The sequence below is a fragment of the Dasypus novemcinctus genome, chromosome 24, assembly GCF_030445035.2.
Source record: "Dasypus novemcinctus isolate mDasNov1 chromosome 24, mDasNov1.1.hap2, whole genome shotgun sequence".
NCBI classification, from domain to species: Eukaryota; Metazoa; Chordata; class Mammalia; order Cingulata; family Dasypodidae; genus Dasypus; species Dasypus novemcinctus.
Genome location: NC_080696.1, coordinates 25,037,415 through 25,049,074, shown reverse-complemented (window position 1 = coordinate 25,049,074; position 11,660 = coordinate 25,037,415). Strand labels below are relative to the sequence as shown.

General features: G+C 37.0%; 1 pseudogene; it reads left to right on the top strand.

The window, feature by feature from the left end:
* Nucleotides 1-10,238: 10,238 nt before the first annotated feature.
* Nucleotides 10,239-11,294, top strand: LOC101421373 (abl interactor 1-like; annotated as a pseudogene).
* Nucleotides 11,295-11,660: the final 366 nt, after the last annotated feature.

Here is an 11,660-nt window from a genome sequence, read left to right as displayed (position 1 = left end):
TGGGGGCATTTTTGGGACTTGGAATTGTCCTAAATTATATTGTAGGGACAGATGCTGGACATTATATATCCTACCATAACCCACTGAATGGACTGGGGAAGAGTGTAAACTACAATGTAAAATATAATCCATGCAGTGTAGCAGTTCTCCAAAATGAATTCACCAAATGCAATGAATGTGCCATAATGTTTAAAGAGGTTGTTGATGTAGGATGAGTAGGGTGGGGTGGGGTGTGGGGTACATGGGAACCTCATATTTTTTAATGTAACAATTTTTGTGATCTATGTACCTTTAAAGAGGGGAAATTAAATAAAAAATTTTTAAAAAGATTGTCTCCCAATGTTGCATGGAAGGCAGAATTTTCAAATTATAAGATTGGACATTTAGCCAAGGATATTTCCAAAGTAAATTTTATCAATGCAGCTTTGCTTCTACTTGCAGCTTAAAGCAAAATTTTAGAGAAAAGATATAAACTGATAACCAAATTGTTGGGCACAAAGAAAGAGAAACTCATTCTGGAAATTCCAAGTCTCTGGAAATCAAGCCCCCAGACAATAAAGCCCCATTTGAGAAATTAACTAAGCTTGGAACTTGGAAGTCAATGTTGAAAACACAGCTATCCATGAAAGACTAATGTCTAATGGTTTGGACCCCTGCTTCCTGCATGCTAACTTAACTAGCTTATTAAGAGCATTGTATGAACAAAAAACCATCAGTCTGGATTAAAAAGAACATGGAGGGGAGAGATGATAGGGAAAATGGCTTTAAGAGGAAAACCATGGAAGCTGAGGTGTGGAATTAAGACGTCTCCTTGGGACAAGAGAGGAATCCTACCCATGTATACAGAGTGGGTGAGTTTGCTCTGGCAATTGAAGAAGTTGGCTATTCCATTCTACTGTTCATGGAGAATTTTGCTGCCCAGGGTAGAGAGAAGGTGGTGCACATTCCCCAAGGGTTGGGGAGAATAAGGTTGGTACTCCATAGGTCTCAGTGGGGTGGGCCTGTCCCCCATACATTAGGGAAGGCCGGGTCACCAACTCATTGCTCAAAGAGGGAAGAATCTGCATGCCAGAGATTAGGGAGTATGTTGCCTTCACCTCACTCTACTAAGGGAATTGAGACTGTAGCCCAGAGATTGGGTAAAGTGTGGCCATCACCCCAACATTCTTGGAGGGTGAGGTCAGGAGCTCAGATGCCACCCAGATGCTTGATGAGGGGGGAACCAAGAAAATGGCCATTGGGCAAGATGGTGGAAAGGGTGGGTTCCCATGATGCCATGGATGAGAAGAAACCATCATCTTAATAATTACTTTCAGATTTTGAAATTTAATGAAATATGCCCTTCACATTTTCAGAACTGTAGGGGATCAGTCACTCAAGTTTCCTCCCAAATTCTCCTTATGGTAATGCAAATATTTATCCTATGTCTGGCCCTTTGTATATTGGAAACAGATAAATTGTTTGTGTTGGAAACTGAGGCATAGTGGTCTCACAAAGAGAGATGTGCTATTTCCATGGCTACACTTTTAACATAGGAATGAAGCAATTAAGCCTTTTGAGTCAACAGGATAAAGCTGTGTAGGGCAGGGAGAAATATGAGCAAACACACTCTGTAGTTTGAAAGGAATACTGAATCTTCGTACTCTGAGATAAGTTCTTTAACTTATGAGTATTGTAATGTGTAGTTACACTGCTTGTTATCTTGATAGTTTGAGTATATATAATGCCACATGTAGAAAATAAAGTTGTCTGAGGAGTCATTACTCGCAGACCCCCTGATCCAAGCTCATTAGTTCTTTCTCTTTGTTTCCTTCCCCCTTTTCTCCTTCTTTCATTCCTGATACCTTTGGGCCCAAATCTCCAACATCTGGTGCCCAACATGGGGCTAGAAGTGAGTCTTCCAAATCGGTAATGGGAACTGTGGAAAAGATCTCATTGAGGGTCAAGTGAGACATCCAAAGCAGAGTGACTCAAGTCTTCAAGATTAAGTAAGTAAGTAACATTTCCACGAAGCCACCAGGGTAATGAGTAATCAAATGGAACATGTGGAAACATATTTGCAAGTGTTAAAAACTTTATTGAAAGTTAATGGGGTGCCTGTAAAAGCTATGAATTACTAGAATTCTTTGCTTTAATACAAAAGCATTGTTGCTGGCTTCAACCTCAAGGGTGTAATGTTTTAAATTTGAAACTGGAGAAGTGTAATGAAAGCTTTATGAAGAGCATATCAAAAAAGGGAATTCATTCCATTATCAGTATGGGCCTTATGCCACCAGATAGTGGCAGCTTCAGATCCTTTACAGTCTGAAGAAGGAGAGAAAAATGGAATTACTATATTTTCTAAGCCCATAAGTAAATTTCAAATGAAAGAAAGTAAATTGGAAAGAACAGGAGCTTGAGGTGAATGAGAACTGCCAGGTTTTCCCCCTCATCCTGATATTAACCCTTTCATCAACAAAAGCTCAGTGAAGTGTCCTAATGAAATATCTTCTGTGTATCCAGTACAACTCTCTGCACCTACTGAATTACCTTCTGTTACTAAGCCTAAGTTAGAAATGTTTTCAGATGTTGCCAATGCTTTGCCTTATGTTAAACAATTATTATCTGCTTTCCCAGTAACATTACATGTGATACCACCAGATACAAATAATCTGCAAGGGGATGTTGTATTTCACCCTGAGCCAATACCTTTTAAAGTATTGAAAGATTTAAAGCAGGTAAAAATACTAAATAAAGTCCTTGTTAGTGAAACCAGGCTTGTAAGAAAACTTTCTGTTAAAGTGTTAACGAAGATAAGGAAACTATTCTGGCAGCAACTCTGCAAACCCCCAGCTGTCTACATGACAATGAAGCTGTGGGCTAGTGGGGGTTAATAGAGTTAAGTCACTGGAAAAAGAGAAATACATGGCAACGTTAGTGTTCTGTTTTGTTTCCATGTTAATTCTGATTGGGCCTATTTAACCAAGATAATAAAATTAGTATAAAATTTTTATCAAGGTGTTAAAAGGAATGTTCAGTTTTAGGTCATTTTCCAGTTGCATCATCAGTTGGTAGTTGATAGTGGTCCCTCGTTGCCAGGGAGGCTCATCCCCGGGTGTCATGTCCCACGCTGGGGGGAAGGCATTGCATTTACATGCTGAGTTTGGCTTCGAGACTGGCCACATTTGAGTAACATGAAGGCTGACAGGAGGAAATTCCCAGGCACAAAGTTGTTCTAGGCCTTGTTCTTATTTTGGGTTTATCAGCTCACAAGCATAGTCATTAGCATCAGGGGCTCACTGTTGAACCCTCACTCCCTCCCGGTCCCCGCCACTGTACCTGGGAGACTGTCGCTGCTCCCCTAGGGACCACGACAGAGCACCACTGGCCAGGAACCCAGTACCCCCCCTACTGTGGTTTTTAATTGTTGCCACTATGAGTATATCCAAACATTACCATGCACCCTGGACATATGTTCTGTACAGCTCCCTGTCAGCCATATATCACCTGTCATTGGTACCCCATACCAGTATCCCTCCATTGCCATTGTTGAAACACTCTGTGATCCAGAACTCCCCGAAATTTGAAGCCCAATATAATTTCATGGTCCCTTACTAGGGAATGGCATATAGCGATGAGCTTAAAGGATAGATAAAGAACTTGGATAAAGTTTTAAATCAATAGTTTACTCCTGAACTTCAAGTCTCAGTATAGTCTTACAGAATAATAATCAAAAAATGTGTGTTAACAGTCTGTCTAAACTGCTAAATAAAAGCTTAACTACATTTATGCTGCTCAAGTTATCTTAACTGATTGCTGATAACTAATAAAAATGTTTCCAAGCACAAGCTTGCATGTTACAGACAACATGGATTCCAGAAGAAATCTTAAACAGTAAAATCTAAGATGTGATGTAATGGAGACCTTAAAAACAGCTATACAAGAAAGTAAGAATTATGAGTCAATTGTAAACTGTATGTTTCTGTTAATGTTTGTAATTGTTTTGTGTTTGTCTGTTCAATGTCAGTGTATATTTTAATACCTCTGGATGGTGACATAAATTAATAAATAAAAAATTTTTAAAAGAGCTCTATTCAAGTGGCCAAAAATTAAATAAACACATATTAATACATAAGTTTAAATGTTAATAAGATTTCTACAATGATAAAAATTGTAAGTCTTGATTGACAAAATTACTATAAGTCTTTTCATAAAAAATAGTTTTCACCTAGATTAAAATGAAAAGTTTATTTTTCTTTACTGGATAAAATGAAGGATGTAAAACTTAAATGAATATTAAAAATGGTTAAAAGTTTGTGGAATGCTGACTGAAATTTAATGTTTTTTCTAAAAGGTGTGTTTTGTCCTAAAACAGGATGGCTAATTTTCATAAACTCTTGGGAATGAAATGCATATGGCAAGTTGAAGAAGGAAGTTATTGTGATAATTTTAAGTAAGGGAACGTATTCTCTGAAGGTAAAATTTGTCTTAAAATTATAAATAATTGTAAGAAGTTTAATGAAGCATTGTTTAAATTAAGGCACTTAAATAGCTAATTCCAAAAAGTTATTATTAAACAAAACCTGAATTGATAATATTAATAATAAAAGGTAATTTTATAACATGAAAACTTGTTGGCGGCCAGCCTCCCCTGTCAACTTGTTCTAGGGGACTGTTTCTGGCATTGCATGCTACTAAGTATTTAAAGTGAAGAAAAGTTCATTATTTTAACAAGCTTGTTTAGTGTTGATGGCAATTATATGTTGTAAGGAGTTTGCCTGGTAACTTCGTATGTGGGGTATGTGGAATGTGTTTTTATTATTAAGGAAACAGAAGATGATTTTGTCCTAAGGTAAAACGATTGATTATTGGGAAAGAGTAGAGTGTGGGACAAAACCTAGGTGAATACTGAAGGTGTAGAAGGTTCATGGAAAATGAATTTTTATGATTAAAGTTAAACAAAATTTGATGAGTCTATCTATAAAGTTTTAAAAGCTTTAGTATCAAGTAGTATGTACCAAAGTTAAAAATTTTGTTCTTTCTCAAAGTCTCTCAAGTCATTAGTCTGTTTTGGTAAAAGTTTCCAGAATAATCAGTATACAAAGAAAGTCTGTTTTATCAGAATAGCTTCTTGTGCTTTAATCTCATCATTTCTTCAGTGTTTGAAGAAGAAAGGGTCTTATCTCTTTTAAAGGAACATAATGTTAAAACCTGCTTTCTCAAAATCAAATCCTGACAAGTAGTCTTTTATTCCATACTAATTACAAGAGATTTGTTCTTTTACCTTGAAAGAAAAATTAAAGTAATAATTGAATTAATTTAATGTTATAAGTTGAATGGAAGGTATTTAAAAGTGTTACAAAATTAACAGGATTTTTTCTTTTACACTTTGTTAAGTAAAGTTGTATGAGTTCATATGAATGCTTAAAAGTGTATAAATTTATCAATATTTCAACATAATATTAAGCAAAAGTACAATGGGTTAATTATGGGTTTAATTATTATAAAAGGGTATGTGTCACAGAAACAACTTCTTATCATAGATTAAAGTAACAACACTATAGTATGCAGCAATCCTAAATATTGCTAGTTTGTTGCAAGAAGTTAATGTCCAGCTGTGTCACTATCACTTTGTTTTAAAATGTGCTAAGACTTTCTTTAGTGTCTTAAACAGGTCAAGCCAGCCTGCATTCTTCTACCTGTAGAAAAATCCAACAATGTATTTTTTCAGTGCTTCCCCAAGGCTGTGTGCATAGCCCAACCATCTGTCCTGGCATGGTGATAATAATCTAGCTGCATAGAAAAAATCAGTGGTTGAAACTCTACTGATGACATTATGTTAACCAGTAATCCTTTTTTCAGAATGAAAAGAAACAACAGAGAAAATAGTATGTTGTCTTAAGAACCTGAACTGGGCAAACAATTGGCACAGGCTGCAAAGTCCCTGCTAGTCTATCAAATTCCTAAATGTGGTTTAGTTGGGTGGGATAAAACTATGCCCTCTGTTGTAACTGATGGAATGCAATGTTTTCTCATGTTAATAGAATTTGTAATATTGTTAAAATATTAAAAATCTTTCATCCCTCATTTAGCTCCAATATTAAAACCATTGTATGTATAAAATGGGAAAAGTCCTTCAGGGAAGTAGGAAAACCTCCAGCAATCTGCTTTAAATAATAATAAAAGGAAAGTAAATTGTGGACATTAACTTAGCCTATGAATTGGATGTGGCAAGCACCCATATTGGCTTTGGGTGGAGTTTGTGGTGAAGACAAAATTCTAAACAAGTACCGCTTGGGTTTTAATCACAATTCTGGAAGGAGGCAAAAAGTGCAATATAAAAAAGCAATTGTGTGCAGCATAGGACATCCTGCTAAAAGTGAAAGATTTAACCTAATAGTGTCTGGTCACTCTGAAGACTGCCATCCCTATCCAGGGGTGCTTTGCAAATACTAAAAGCAAGACAGAAATGATGGACTGTTGTAAATCACCCTCAGATCTGTGAAAAAAAACATCTGGGATTCCTGCTAGTAGTAACAGGTGACTGTCTGTCATGTCCCTACCCACCCCACTAACATCCCTTTTAGGACTGTTGATGCAGATGCCTTTGTGAAGATCCAGGGCCTTACCACTTAAATCTGAGAAAAGGCAAAGTGGATCCATTGAAAAGGTGAACATCGTACCAAATCTTGTGGTGCCTAGCCCAGCAGTTTCGGCTGCCTGTTACTTGCCAACAGCTCATACACATCCCCCATAACTTCCTTCATGCTTACTCCAATGACTGTGACATCAGATCCCTTCTGCTCTTGAGAACAATAAGCCCTCAGATGCACAATTCAAACCCTCCGAGGAGTGATACAACAACAACAAAGCACCCAAACTGTATTCATTACTTTACAAAAACAAAAAGGGGGGAAAGTGGAAATATGGCTGGAGGTTAAAATACTTTACTGAGACCTGTGGCAATTGCTGTCATGCATCACATTAACTTTACAAATCCTGGAGCTGTGAACTTGCAGCTTGTGTCTGCCTATGGACTTTGGGCCTGTGTGCCCTCTCCTTATGCTATTGTGGCAGGAACTGTTAACATTACAAAGGAAAATGGGTACTGGCCCCTTGGGCTAATGACACTCATAGTCATAACCTACAGAAGAATTTGCAGAAAATATTTCTTGGAATTGCCCCTACTTATGAATGCTTGGGAAATATAAATAAGACAAAACAGTATTTGACCCTTAATCAAATAAATCATTTTAAAGCCCGTGTTGGAGATCCATTTGTTTTCATAATTGATAAATAACTATTAAGAATGACTCATTGTTTTATGAAAATGGTGCCTTGTATACATGTCTGTCAGAAAGTGTGTTGCAGGATGGAGACACCATCACAATAGCCAGAAGATGATGAGGTATATGTATTCCCATCCAAATGAACTGAACATGGTAGTCATCACCTGAAAGTCAGCTATTGCTTCACATAGTGCAAGAAATCCTGAAATGGACAAAAAGATTTTTTGGACTCCTAATAATTAGTATAATGGCACTAATTGGAATCATCACAGCTGCTGCAACCACTGCTGTCACTTTGCATGAGGCTGTTCAGACTCAACAATATGTGCATGATTGGCATAAAAATGCTAGTGATTTGTGGCATGGCCAAGAACACACTGATGAACAGTTAAGTAATTGGGTTAATGATTTAGAATTGGCTGTTTTGCATATTGGAGATCAATTGTATAATTTAAACTTGTTAAGGGGATTGAAATGTGATTGGAATGAAAGCAACTTTTGTATTACTCCTCTTGCCTATAATTCATCCAATATAGAATAGAGAAAAATTAAGAATCATTTGCTAGGCCATAAAAGTAATATCTCTCAGGAAATAATTGAATTACAAAGGAAAATATTAGAAATGTCTCAAAATCAAATTCATGTAGCCAATGATAAGGATATTTTCTCAGATATGATTTCACATATTACAAAATTTAACCCAGTTAATGGGTGGAAATCACAGCATTTTCTGTCAGCTTTAGGAATAGGGCTAATCATATTTTGTTCTGTTTCTCATGATTCTCACCTGTGCCAGACAGTGCTTTTGAAGAAAATTGCAAAGTGTAACAGCCATGGGACATGCTAATAATCTGGTGCTAGCAAAAGCACCTCAATAATTTCCCCTAGTTGAAGAGCTTGGCTGGTAGTCAATGATGGGTAAGACTCTTGAAAGGAGGACAACCTAAGGCACAGCCTTAGGCACAGCCACCTCAACTAAAATAAAAAGGGGAAAATGTTGGAAACTGAGGCATAGTGGTCTCACAAAGAGAGATGTGCTGTTTCCATGGCTATGCTTTTAACATAGGAATGCAGCAATTAAGCCTTTTGAGTCAAAAGCTGTCAAAAGCTTTATTTTGAGAATAAAGCTGTGTGGGACAGGGAGAAATATGAGCAAGCACACTTTGCAGTTTGAAAGGAATACTGAGTCTTCATACTCTGAGATAAGTTCTTTAATTTATGAGTATTGTTAATGTGTAGTAACACTGCTTGTTAACGCAATAGTTTGAGTATATATAATGTCACATGTAGAAAATAAAGTTGTCTGAGGAGCCATTACTTGCAGACCCCCTGATCCCAGCTCATTAGTTCTTTCTCTTTGTTTCCTTTCCCCTTTTCTCTTCTTTCTTTCATTCCTGGTAACCTTTGGGCCCAAATCACCAATATCGTAAGATTCACAGGTCTATAGCCATCGGGCACTTTGCCCCAAGAGAAATTGTATTTCTATAAACTGTGGCATGATTTTGTACTTAGCATTGTTACTGAATTATGATTTTTTAAAAATATTGTAATGTCTCTTTGAAATTCAAAAGTGGTGTGTGGCAGTTTGATATTATTTATGAATTCTAGACAGAGATATAGATTATGTTTGTAAACTGGTCTTTTCCTCTGGGGATGATACTCTGATTTAAATTCAAAGGCTTTTTATTTACTTGATTAAATCAAGACTAGGGCTTTGATTTGACCACATCATTAGTGTGTGCAAGGTTAAGTCCTGACCCGCTTGGTGGGCTATATAAATAGACACCCAAACAGAAGCCGACACATAAGAATAGAGATTCACAGATGCCAGAGCAGAGAACTTTGTCAAATTTGATCCTGTGGCCCCAGGGAAGAGAAATGAGCCATTTACCTGATAGTTTGCAAAAACAGAGCTGCTGAGCCCTATGCCAGCCTACAGCTGAGATGCACAGAAGAAGCTGGGCCCACGGAGCCTTAAGAGGATAGATGAAGTCTGTACTCTCTTAGACATTGCCTGCCATCTTGCTTCAACATGTGGCAACACTTTGGGTGAGGAAGTACCTCTTATGGTACCTTGAGTTGGATTATTTAAGAGGCCTTGTAACTGTGTTGATGGAGGAGTGTTGTTTGGGAATTCTGCACATGTGCATGATTGTTTTATAAGTTTACAACTTCTGTCATAAAAAGTATATTTAAAAAATAATAATAGGGTGGGTTGGGGGAAAAACACACCAAATATAAGATAATGACTATGATTAGTAGTAAGATTTTGACAATATTCTTTCATAATTTGTAATAAACATCTTAGGACAATGTGAGGTGTTGGTGGAGGGTTAAAGTATGTGACCCATATGATGTTATGCATGTTTGCTTTGTAAGTTCACAACTTTTTAATTGTTTATGTATGTTCATATTTAAATGATATAAAGATAATAATAGGGTTGGTTTGGGGAAAATTACTTTGGTTAGTAGTAGTATTTTGACAATGCTCTTTGATCATTAAGTAAAAAGTTTTAACAACAATACAAGTTGTTTGTGGTAGGTGAGTTATGAGAGTCCTGGATAATATTATATATGTTTGTTTTGTTACCTCACAATAATTGTTATATCCTTATTTTTTGTGTATGTTTATGTATGAGTCATATACTTCAATAAATAAATTTTTTAAAAATCAGAAAAGAAAGTGGGCATCTCCATCCTCAAATCCTTAAGATTGGGGAATGAACATTGCTCCTTTCTTTTAATATTATTATTATTTTTTTTTTGAGATAGGGTGACAGGGATTGAACCCATGACCTCATCTGTGGATGCTCGTGTGGTTCAGTGGTTGTACAGCAGCTTCCCAGCACAGTGTTTTTGGTTTGTTTTGCTTATTGTTTTTTTGGTTTTTTTGGAGGCACTAGAACAAACCTGGGGTTTCCCATTTGAGAGGCAAGTGCTTAACTGCTCTTTTTAACATGAGAGGAAGCTATGGGGAGTGTGGAAAATGGCAGAGCTGCAGAATTACTAGATGCAGAGATCCCATCTGGCAAGTGGGTGCTGATAGTAGACTCTGATAAGGGTAGCTGACTACTGTGAGGACAACTACATACAGGCTACAGACAAAAGAAATGCTCTAGAAGAGGCCAAAGCCTACACAACCAAATCCCTAGCTAATATTCCTTGTCAAATAAATGCACTGGCCAACAATGTGCTCCAACTGCTGAACATCCAGGCCTGTCAACTTCAGAGAATGGAGTGTTCCATCAATCATATTTTGCAGACCAAGGACATTCATAAAGAGAAAGTGGCTCAATGAGAGATTGGTATTTTGACAACAAATAAAAATGCATCAAGAACTCACAAAATAAGAGTACCTGCAAATATGGAGCACCCTGTGAGGTACATTTGACAACCTATTGACTGTACAGTTCTAGATGATGAGGACCATGGTATCCAGCATGGAAATAACCAGCTTGCAAGAACTAGCACACTGTTAAGAACAATTCTCCTACTCAGAAGTCACCAAGCCCTCCCATGTCAGACCTCAGAACATTGGGATGGAGTACTCCGTAAAAAATCCTAGATCCTCTTAAACCTCCAACAATTCCTAATGCCTACCTGATGAGTTCTGCTAGGTTTGGAATTAAGCAGAGTCCAGGCAGGACATCTTCTTTAAATCAGGGACCAAAGACACACAGTAGAAGTAGTGGAGAAAGCGAAAGTCAAGAGAATAGTGGATTCATCAGTATTGGCATTCCCATTACTGTGCCTACACCTTTACCACCCACTATTGGGCCAGTTGCTGTTAGTCCAACTCCACCTCCACCACCTCCACCAGACATAGTTCCCATGTTTGATGATTCTCCACCTCCACCACCACCACCTTCAATGGATTATGAAGATTAGGAGGCCACAGTAGTTCAGTAATATGATCCATATGTAGATGGGGATCCTATCTGGGCCCATAAGAACTGTTTGGATCAGCATTATAGATTTTTTCCCCAATTATTATCTCCCCACTTGCCAATCACAGAAATTGATTAGAGCCATTCTTAAGTTCCTAAAAATATATTGATATGATATAGTAATATTTATTCAGTGTGTAATTAAGTCCCAGGAAAAGCAAATAAAATATTTAAACACATTTATTCTGCCTTTTTTATTTTTGTTCTAAGATTTGATTATTTGAAGAAATATGATGAGTGGAAATTAGTTTTTTTAATGAAATTGTCTTTTCCCAGCAGGGATGCTTATCCTATGTGTCTACTAGATAATTGCATCAGTACTAAGTATTCAAAGCATTATTTCTGAAGTGTGATATTTTGATCAACTCAGTAATATTCAAGACCTCAGTTTCTACTCATTTATGCAAAGAGAATTCATATATCTCTATTGGATCAAGTACATGTT